Consider the following 11823-nt stretch of genomic DNA (forward strand, 5'->3'; position numbering starts at 1 on the left):
AAGCAGGAATTAAGCATGCAAAAAGAATTAGAAAGGGTGGAAAAGTTTCTTTGTTGAAAGCACTTTTCATTTCATTGAGAGGAAAATCCCTAAATGAATGCTATTGGTGTTTGAAAATACCTGTCTATCAGGTTTCCTAAGAACCATACAAACAGTGTCAGTTGATTTTAGTCTCTATAGTTTTGTTACTAATCAATTTGCGTGTTTCACTTCTGCATATCACAATGAATTTTGGTACTTTTCCCTGTTATATAATGGCATTGCCTTAACTTCAACAGACACGCGAGTTGCTAACCTGCAGTTCAACCCTTCAAATTGTCTTTGCTTTGCTCAGAATCACCAGAATCTGGGTGATCCAGACTGGGCCCAGATTCTGTATACTTTTACTCCACCTATGAGCGGTTTGATGTTTTTAAAGATGAAAAAAAATACATATAATGCTAGATTTTCATCTGCTGATTTAATCAGACGTGACTAACTGTCTGCAAATGGTGCTACATGTATAATTTCGATTTCTCACACTTTCACGCTAAAAATAAACTCAGAGACGCAAGCGATGGTCCGACTGTTCATGTTTAAACTTGCTGCGGCATCTTCTGATTTCCTAACAGCGTGATGAAAGGATTTAGTGATGAAATTTTCCACAAAAACATCTTGGAATGTTTCTAGTCTTTCAACTGCCATCCTTCAAAGCATGTAATGGAAAGTCTATTGTTCTATTAATAGAAGAGACGGCAGCTAGTAATAGGAAAGCCAAGCTGAGAATTTCCGGACATTAAGCTGAGATGGAAAAAATACTAATCATAATTAAAAATCCAATTCAACCGTTAAACTGTAATGTGCATGCACGCAGACTTGGGACAACGTGTTAGAAAGTTGCTGAATAGCCCCTTCTTGCCTGACCAGGTAAGATTTCCATTATGGTAGAGGTTTACGAGAAAGGGCTGTAACCCAGTCTAAGGAAGCGATTCCACTATTATTTTAATTTTATTTCAATGCTATGTGTGAAAAACAACGCAAAGCATGTCACACACAGGTTGATTATCTTGTTCATAGTGCTGTAGCTTCACACAGTCACAGAGGTCTGACTCCCTGGTACACATCACAAATGCGCGATTTAATAACGACTGCATATGTTAGAAAGGAAGTTGCGATCAACTTTTTACAAAATACAAAAAAAGAAGCCTGGAAAAAAATGTGTGCTCTTATATAGTAAAAAAGATCATCACTGATAGAAACAAAAGATTTTTCTCAGTGCTGAATCCAGCCTGTCAGAGCAACAGTCTGAGCTTGCATGTGTTTCGCCCTCAGTAGTAACGGCATACTGAACATCTTTACAAATAAAATTTTAATCATAAGAGACAAAAATAACCACAGCCTCACCACAGCTATCGCTATTTGCATCCTCAAACACAGCAACTGAGTGATGCTAATCTTTATTTAGACTGCCTCTGCTCTTTTGATCTCTCTAACCTAACTGCTATCATTACGTCATCTCGATGTTTTAACTAATAACGAACCAATTTCCAATCTTCCTTTATTCCAGAATTTCATCTGCAGATGAGTGGTTTATTTACAGAGCTTCGGGGGTAATCCTACCAGAAACAACACTTATGAAGGTTGTTAATCATCTTTTTATGGCCTCTGACCCATCTCCGTCTTTGCCCTGTTAGACCTTATGCCGCTATTTACACAACATTTTACTACAGAGATTAGAATGCACCACTAGTATTAAAGGAATCGTAATGCGTTGTTCTAAATCATATTTATCTGATAGAGTTTAGTTTTTTCTTGTAGTGGAGAAGTCATGGAGTTCCCCAAGGTGCTGTGCACTTTTAACATTATACATGCTTCCCTATTAGTATGCATAAGGGACTATTAGGACACATAAGGGACTATTAGAATACATGGCATAAATTCCAGTTCTTAAGCAGATGATATCCAGTTATATTCATCTATGAGCCCACATGACAGAGTGGACTATTTCTTTTTAGCAGGTTGTTATAAAAGCTCCTACAAAAGTCTCCAGTTTTTCCATAACAAGATCGAGAGTACCAAAAGGGGATAACAGAGAGATATCTCTCTCATATAAGCTTCTCTTTGGTGCTTCCTGTTAAATAAGAACTGAATCTGAAACCACTTTAAAGTCCAAAACAAGATTCCTCTTTGTAACATTTTATGCTGACAGAGCACAAAGCTCTCGGAGTGCAGGCTGGTGGTTCCCAGAGACTGTCAATGTAAAATAGGAGGCTCACTCAAATCTCACTTTCACTCTGATTATGAAATTAATATATGAATTTTGAAATTCGCCCAAGATTATCATATTTATAGAGGTTGCTCGCTTAGGCCTTGGACTTCAGTTACATTCATGCAACATACATGCTTCTGTTCTCTGTCAAGATGACACTTCTTAACGATAGTATTCCAGTGTGTGTTTTATTTCTGTCCCGATAGGCTTTTACTGCACTGGCAGTGTCCACTGTCACTGTCATGCTGAAAAACGAAGCAGCTGCTGAAATGCAGCCCCAAACAGCGACAGGCCTTCGTGGTGTCTTACAGATAGCTGTGAATGCTCACTGTTGTACCTCCGCCATACATACTGATAATGATTGGAGTTCTAATCAGACCTGTGTGCATACATCAGCCTTTTCTCGCTGTTTCTCTTCCTGACAAATGGCTTCTTGAAGATCACCCTTCACTGACTGCTTTTCTGATGAGGCTTCAGTAAATAGTAGATGGATCAGCTGAAGGTTCAGATGCATTTCTCAGGTCCTACATCAGGTCTTTGCTGGAATTTTTCCTATTTCTTAAGGATACGACTTTCAGATACTGTTCATTCGCTGTAGGCCGTTTTTGTTTTTTAGGCCCGTCACTTTTTCTTCTTTCCTCCACTTGTCAAGTTTCCTCAGTGTTTTTTTTAATGACGCACAATATGCTGAAATCTGCTAATTTTTCAGCTAATAGCTTTTTAAGGATTGCCTTGTTAGTGAAAGAATGCAATTCTTTTTCTGTCAAATTGTGTTATCTTTGTCATTATTTATAGACTCAACTATCAAAATTAATTATGTTTATAGATCATATTATTGTTGCTTTTGTGACAGGCTGATAGGAACAAAGTCCTGAAAGATACTATTTAAAGCCGAGTCTTAGCTAAGCTGTCTGTTATGTGTAGACAATATTTGTTCATTCCATGAGTTAGGTGCTTTTTATGCTTGATGATTCATAGGTCAGTTCTAAGTGATTCAACAAACAAACAAAAAACATTCCTCTAAAGTAGTCAGGTACAAGGACTGGACCGTAAATTAGTGAAAAAGTAAACAATGTCCAGCAGCACTATTGTCTCTAAACCGGCTTTTAAAAGTCACAGAAAGTCCGGCTGCTTAGAAGCAAAATATAAAGAATGAGAGGTGGCTCAAGACTTTTGCACAGTACTGTAGACCTCTAAGCTTAATGGGTTAAAGTGAGCGTGACACTCAAAGTGTAGACTAAAGTTCAGAAGTGTACATAAGTTGTGTCACATTAAGTCACTGGGCGATATGGAAAGGCTAGTTGTGCAATTCACTTTCACTTTTGGTTAAACAAGGTTGAACGTATCAGGTAATGATGATGAAACTGCTTACTCTCACAGGAGCCACATGTACACACAGAAAGGGAGGGTGAGAGCGAGAGTCGGAACAATCAAAACAAAGAAATGAAGCTTATTGCAAAATGAATGGAAACTTTTTTTTTTATTAAAGTTTCATCCCAACATTTGAACTAGGCCAGACCTTACAGGAGGTAGAAACATTGTATAAACCCTGGATTAAGTATGCATTGTTAAATCATGCAGCAGAAAATCCAGCTAAAACAAGAAGCCTCCTTTAGCTCAGTTTGCAAGTATCACCAGTACCAGATCATTTGAAAACAAAAATGTAAACACAGTTTTTTTTTCAGCCTGCATAAAATGTTTTATTACATTTACATTGTACCAGATGTTTTACAGTGTGCCAAACAATCATGAAAATGTGACTTTTTATTTTAAATATAATAGCTTAACTAATACACCACAATATGATGAACTTCAGTCAACACTTGGTCTGTGCTTTATGCATAATTTAAACACACACACGCACACACACACACACACACACACACACACACACACACGCACACACGCACACACACAAATCCAAGGACTGTGCACACTGCAAGTGCATATACAATCAAAAAGTCCCATTACATTCATCTCCTCTCTGGTCTTTACTCTGAGAGGTCTGTGTGCCAGTGTAACTGCAGCATCATATAGCCTGATAAGTAATAATCCAGGACCACAAGCACAGAGTAGATTAGATAATGTCTAACAGCATGTAGGCAAAAAAGAGCCCCAAAAAAGGCTCTCCCACATGCTTCTGCTGTAGTCGTGCTGGTATTATGACAGAAAATCCAACATAAAAATGTGTGAGGAATGTTTTGTTGGCACACAGAAAGTTTACAGACTCAGATCGGAGCTACACAGGAGGCAAATGCACCATAACAAATACATTCATTTGGTACAACAAACATTTAAGTAAAAAAAATAATAATAACAACAACAATAATAATAAAGTACTGGATATTATAGGATACATATATGTAAAATTAGGGTACACCTGAGAAGTGCAGAAATTTCATAACCCATTAACAAGCAGAGGCCTGTGAGGCCAGGCCAGGGTTTGTTTTGGATAACATGTAGCTGCATATTCAACCTTAACAAAAACTGATACCAATTACATTTAATGTAAACCTTTAAAAGTCAGTCATCATTAAGCATTTAAGTCAGCCTCTGATTTCAGCGTTTAAAATGTTTGGGTTTTTTTAATCTTCTTGCATAAGAGTAAGCTGAATAACTTTGGTTTTGGATGCTGAAAAAGTCACTTTTTGGCACCAGGAAATGGAGATAAGCACGATGAGTTTAAAAGAAAAAAGGAAAAGCAATCATTATTCGGTTTGTTTTCAGAATCAAACCATCAATGGCATAAAAAATAAATGGACAATAAATCAATAAGAAAAATAACAGTCAGTTACAGACTCAATCAGAATGGTTTAAGAATAGGAATCAGTGTGGGCTTTGTGCATAAAAAATTATGCTTATTCAAGAAATCAAATACACTGTCTTGCTTTTTTTGTTTTTGTTTTTTCTTTTTTTTAGCTATTTTGTGTTAACGAAAACAGATTGTGTCACCACCAAAGTCCACCAAGTTGCTCGTGCCCAGGGCTGCGCACATACTGTCGAGATTTCACTGCAACCCTGGCTGAGGTGATTAAAGAAAACAAAAAGAGACTCTGTCAACACAACTCGTGTCATCAGCTTGAATCAGGCTTAGTGTGTCTGTTGTCACTTGGCAGATGAGCACAGTTCAGTGTCGAGTTCTCTTTTCATACCAGCCAGTGCTGGTTTTGTTCTTCTGAAGGCACGTCTTGGCCCTCATCAGAATTCACACCTTTTTCCCAGCAGATAGCTTAGGCCCATGGTCACATTCAAGAGCCTGAATTCGTCTGCGTGGGACAAGTGCAGACTAGACTTCGTGTTTGCCCTGAGATAGACTATGCTCTGGTGCCCCCTGCAGACCTCATTTGAAACAGTCAGATTGACGCTACTGACAGCAGTATCATCCATCTTCAGCTGCAGTGTCCCTTCGGTCACCTTCCCATGTTCCAATGACTTGTAGCACACATCCATATACCAAATGTAGGGCCCTCTGCATGTGATGTCGATCTTATTTTTATCCGTATTTACATCCATTTTGTACTGGCTTGCAATTGCCTGAAACTCCAGTATTTTATTTCCTCGGGGGACTGAAAAATGAAAATACAATGTGAGACAAAGAGTGCAGCATGATTTCTTTTTTAAAGGTGAAAGCAGGCTTTTTACTTGATATGACTTTCTGTATTCTTTTTCAGTATCTCTGTGGGTGGAAAGATCAGAGCAGAAACTAAAGGTTTTATTTTTCTCACCTGTAAATGGATCGAACTCTATGTGCACAGTCGTGTCAGTTGACGTCTGCTGAGGAAAGAAAAAATTCAAAGATTAGAGGCTTATTGGGTTTCTAGTTTTTCTTCATTGTTCTTATTGCTCTATGTGTGTGTTTTGTTTTGCTTTTTTTTTTCTTTCTAAAGGTCACACAGCTCTGTTTTGCAATTTCTTGGTGTTTCACTCTGGGAAGCACAAACTTGCTTGATACAGCGGTTAAGTGATGTGGTGTGAAAAGAGACAGGCTGACAGAAACTAGGGAAAGTCTCACAGCAGCTTGATTAAAAACAGTAGTGAGAGTAGCATCTCAAGAATAAACAAGATGTCCTAAAAGTAGAACAAATGTTAGTCACTAATACAATCATCATTATACAGTAACCGTGCAGCTATTTCTATGCAGATTGTCAGTCATCCGGGTCAAAGAATATCTGGAGAGCCTCAAAAAGTGCGCCTATTCAGGCTGTCTCTCAGTTTAGCTTCCTCTTTTTTTTTCTTTTTTTGTGTCACTGATAAAGCTGTTTTCTCAAGAAAATCTCTGGAAGCTTTATGTTACTGTAGATTTTAAAATTAAAACTGAAAATCCAAAGTTAAACGCTGATCTTTAAGACACTACGCTACATCCAGATGAACAGAATCAACTTTGTGGGATTTCCTGGGTGACTGAGCACGCCTTAAGGCATCGCTGTGATAACAAGCAACAGCGGACCTACTGAACCAAATCAATCCATCTCTAATTCAATAATCTGGAATATTAATAGCCCCGCGATAGACTGGCGACCTGTCCAGGGCGTGCCCTGCCTCTCACCCAATGACAGCTGCGATAGACTCCAGACCCCCGAGACGCTGAATTGGAAAAGGATGGATGGATGGATGGATGGATGGAATAGTAATACGCATCTCTCTCAAAGAGGAAAGCCGCAGACGCTTAAAATATAGCATCCAGCTTATTGAGTTGAAACAGCACGACTTGATGCAGAGCCGCGTGAAACATTAGTTTACTTACTTTACACGTTTTATCAGCACATATAAACACAGCTTTTCTCTGTTTTAGCTGGTTTGATTAACTGTATGAAAAAAACCGAGTCAGAGATAAGAGGTACCACGACGGCGGTTATCAACTTTCTCTGTTATAGGTCAGGCTTTCTGCTTCAGCCTCTGAGGCGCATAAAGGGGGCGTCTGATGCGTCATTTCACTCTTCTTCCGTTCAAAATTGACGGAACGAGTTCCGCCTACTTAAGTAGGAGATTTGATCAAATGATGTGATAAAAATAAAAAAAATATTATTAGGGGTTTTTTTGGTTTTTTTGTGTTTTTTTTTTTTGTCTGTTTGTTTGTTTTAGTAGCAAAATGTGCTGAAAATAAGTCCAGAGATCGATCATGCAGAAAACATATCTGCTGTTATCGCCCGCCGCCGTGTAGTTTAATGTGACAGCTGCACATTAAGGGTGAGAAGTGTTAGACCCGATGCATTTGAACATCACAGGGCATCTGAGCTCTCAGATATCACGCTGTAGTATACTCTAATGAAAGATAAGCGGAAAGCGCTTCAGTTATGCGGGCAGATCAAAGACAAATGAATATTATCTACAGAATATTATCGGGTACAAATAGCCTAAAAAAATAGTCTGAGCAGTTATCTAATCTGTGCTGTACCACCTGCATTTCCAGCTGTGATTAATTCAGCCAGTTACTTGCGCGGATAAAGGAAACTTTGTGAAAGTCTTAACTAATCTCGCTCCGTATAGTTCACCCAGACACAAGGGGAAACTTAAGATAGCAGCAGGAGCATTCATAGCAACTTTCCAAACCTGATAGTGCATTTTAATGGTAACTCTTATCTTTTAATCATAGTTTGACAGTTTGTTTCTGCAATCTCCTTTCTCCTCTGAGTACATGCAGTCCCCACACTGTTTTAAGACATATTAATAAAATTGAAATAATAATAGTATAATAATAGTATCAAGCTTTCAAAAAGAGCTCAAGAGCTAGAAAACGTCTGGATGAACAGAGCTGCTTATAATATTAATAGTTGATAGATACAGGAGCATTAAAGAGTTTTACTCGGTATTGAACTGCAAGCGTTTAAAAAATCATCCAAAGTGTTCTTAAAGACAAACCAAGTGTGCGCATCCTTGCCCACGAGCTCTCCACTTAACCTCTCCGCTCACAGCGTACTCACATCCTTCGGGAAGTCCAAGTAAAGGAAAAGAGTGGCAATCAGGCAGGCGGCCACGACCACGTTCTGCACGGCGACCACCACCGCGAGCGTCCCCGTGCGCTTTCTCCGGTGGATCACACGGCCTCCCTCAGCATCCATCATCCTCTGTTCCATCAGTGCTCTGAGCTCCCTGCAGGAGCTCAGCGAGGCTTTAAACGCGAGTGGGCAAGAGCAAAGGAGGGGAGTGACTGGAAGGAAATCGCTCACGGTCTTAACTTTATTGTGTCTGAGATCGTGTGGGTGGGGGGGTTGCAGCGCGCTCGTGCCATGTACACGCTGGGGATAGACGCACACGCGCACACGCTCACAACGTGAGAGAGAAGCAGGAGCGAAACCAGCGCACCGGGAGCTGATTGGTTGTCAGTGTGCCGATTTGCGCCACGACGCTTGCGATCCTCAAACACGAAAGGAGCCGAGTGAATCCTCCCACATTGTGTGCGCTTCAATTAATGTTCCCATAATATTCATCAGAGGGTTCTGAGAGATTTGAGCACGCCGAGGAAGCAAAGAAAAAACATTGTTTCTGGGAAACGAGTGATACAGTAATCTGGCGCTCGTGTCAGTGATAACACACCTGATTAAACTAAAAAAAAAAAGTAAACAGATACTTTATTCAGCGTCTGTTTCGGGTCTCCCAGACTTAAAGCCACTGATGAGCAGAGAGAGAACAGAAACGGCTGCTGCCACCTCTCAGTTCAATTTAAATCGAGTTTATTGCTCTACATGTGAGAAGGCAATGAATAATGAAGCTAATAAAGCTCATTAAACTCATTTTAACAGTTTTTAAAAAAAAAAAAAAAAATTTGGGCAAAAGTGTGGGTTTTACTTTGAAATTGACGGAGACACGTATGCCTACCCCACCAAATTTGCAAATTTATCTTTGCATGTCCTACATTTTTACAAATTACACCACAAATATTACGATTATTATTATTTTCTTAACTAAGATTGTGCACTGGTCTGCCTTTGCTGTGTCTGAGGTGCGTGTAATTTCCAACATCGTCGTGGAAAAAAAAACAAAAACAGAACAATGCTATTTTTGGTGTATTTAGTATTGTCCATCTCTCTGAGGCCTATATGATCGAGCGCTATTTTAAACATCGAAAGCAGACGAACTGTCTCTGTTGGGTTAAATTAGAAGTGGCAGCAGTTTGAGGTATTCAGAAAAGTGGTGTGGACATAGATCCTCAGCATCCTTATCACTGACTTTTGAGATACACATTAAAGAATTGTACAGTAAACGGACTGGTTCTTATATAGGACTTTTCTATTCTTCTCGAGCATTCAAAGTGCTTTATTACAACTTTTAATAGAATTCACACAAGCACCTTTTGCAACACCTAAGGGCTTTCTATCTAACACTCATAAACATGAATGCATCAGAGAGCAACATGGGGTTCAGTATTTTGCCCATGGATACTTCGGGACACAGATTGGAGCAGTCAGGGATCAACCCACCAACCTGCCAATAAGTAGATAACCAACTCTATCTCCCATCACCCTCCCCAAATGAGAAGACTGATAAAGCAGCTGCTGAACTTGGCATAAAGATTGAAAGAAATGGGAAGCATAGCTTGGCGGCGGCGGTGGTGTGTGGGGGGGGAAATCCTTGGCCTCTACAGTGAGGGTATCTTGTAGCTCTTTAGTGCTGTGGGAGACATTTTGCTGAGGTGGTTTAGAGTCCAATAGTCTACCAAGAAGTAAAGTTATTGTTAATTAATACAAAATCTATACCTTAAAACTGTCATTAACATTTCCTTCCTGATGGGTGTTGGTTTCAGTGACAATAACAATGGCCTTATTTGTAGAGCACAGCTTTCATGAAAAGGATGTGAATCATATGCCATGGCATTTACTAAACTGATCACTAGCAGTTGTTAGAGCGGTAACTTTCTCGCCATCATCGCCATATATTTGGATGAATGATGTTGAATCAGTTTCGCACAGATGCATGATCAGTTTCTGAAACACAATAAATGTGTCAAAGTGGGACAACAGTCTATATTGGTTTGCCCTTTGTCACTTGTCTTTAACTTTTTAAGTCTATAGATACTAGGCTCTGTGCTTTTTCTATTTAAAATGGCGGAAAGTTTGAAAGCACGTTGTTTAATTTCACTTCTACAGTGAAAGCAGCGTGCAGCCACATCCTCTTCCTGCTGACCCCTTCAGGGGTCATGACAGCAGATCATCTGCCTCCATCTCAGCCTATCTGCAGCATCCTCTTCTGTCACACCAACACTCTACGTGTCCTGCTTAACTACATCCATAAATCTTCTTATGGAAATCTCATTCTTTGTGATCCACATGTTTGACTTGCCCAATATTTTACACCAGATGGCCTTTTTCCTGATGCAGCCCTTCCCATTTATCTGGGATTGGGACTGGCATTAGGGGTACACTGGCTTGTGACCTCCCTGGTTGCTGGGTTAAAGCAGTGTGCAGCACAGTTATTTTAAAAGAATGTGCTCCTACGAAGGGTAACTATTGCTACTTCTGAAACTATTGTTGTGGTGTTGAAGTCTTAAAATAGCATATAGCCCTTTCATTGAGGTTTTTTTTTTTTTTTAACGTTGAAATGATGTCCTTCCCACTCTCAGGCTGCTCTGGGGTCATTTTAATCCAGAAAGTCACTAAGCACAGCCAGTGGATTTATCATCTTGGGACAACCACTCAACCGGTTTCTGTGCGGCATCGATCAGCTCAACAAACTCTAAACCTCAAATGACAAAATATTCTGATGAGAATACAAACTACTTAAAATGTAAAAAAAAAAAATAAATCGATGAATTCTTCTCTGCGCTAAAACTACACGTTGACTTTTATGTGAAGCTTGAAGATGAGTCAAAATGCAGTGCATTTACTTCAATATATGTCGATTTACCGCAAACTAGCCGCTGCGCAGTGGGCCTGGAGACCCCAAGGGTTTGGAGCCTACTTTATAGCCCACCACCTCATCATCTTGCTGCTAGTGTTGTTTCCCCACAAAGTCATTCGTTTAGTTTGACTTCAAACTCTTGTGGTTTCCTTGCAAAATATCCTATGTCGCTAACCTCGCTGCCTCATTCAAAGAGTAATGTACAGTGTGCTTGTGGTACTTACAGTGACTCAGCTCTCACACTTTGCAGCTTTATCTTCATCTCCTACACATTTAGGTTTTGATATTCCTGTAATAGGTGTTGGGACTTCTGAAATGTTTGTGACATTCAGTGCCAAGTTTGCACTGAGAATCTATAAAGTTACTAGATTATCCTAGAGGGACATCTAGTGTCAGCTGTAATGAGTTAAAGGACTATTTACTGTATATTTGTTCACGTTACGTTCACTGTAGGCACAGGTGACGCAACAAGCAGGAGAATAACTAATCTGATAAGAGAAGTGAAAATTTGGGCTACCTCAGGAAACTTGAGCTGCTCCTGTGTTAGAGCATGCTCAGTATCTCTGACATGGCATGACCTGACATGCCCCAACATGATAAACATTGTGGTTTTCATGAAGTTTCAATGTTTTGGTATATGTCCCAAGTAAAACACCTGCTTAGCATAAACGAAACAGGTGTCCTATATCATCTGACTTGTTGCACACACAAACACGGAAGAGGCTGGATGTGGCAGCAAG

General features: G+C 39.7%; 1 long non-coding RNA gene across 1 annotated transcript; it reads right to left on the minus strand.

Moving 5' to 3' along the window:
- Positions 1-3755: 3755 nt before the first annotated feature.
- LOC120436430 lies at positions 3756-8307 on the minus strand. The gene is made up of 3 exons (XR_005610418.1): positions 8170-8307; positions 5974-6019; positions 3756-5814 (listed from the first exon to the last, which is right to left on the minus strand). It is a non-coding gene; the product is annotated as an uncharacterized LOC120436430 (long non-coding RNA).
- Between the last annotated feature and the right edge of the window lie 3516 nt (positions 8308-11823).

Source organism: Oreochromis aureus, linkage group 23 (assembly GCF_013358895.1).
Source record: "Oreochromis aureus strain Israel breed Guangdong linkage group 23, ZZ_aureus, whole genome shotgun sequence".
Lineage (NCBI taxonomy): Eukaryota > Metazoa > Chordata > Actinopteri > Cichliformes > Cichlidae > Oreochromis > Oreochromis aureus.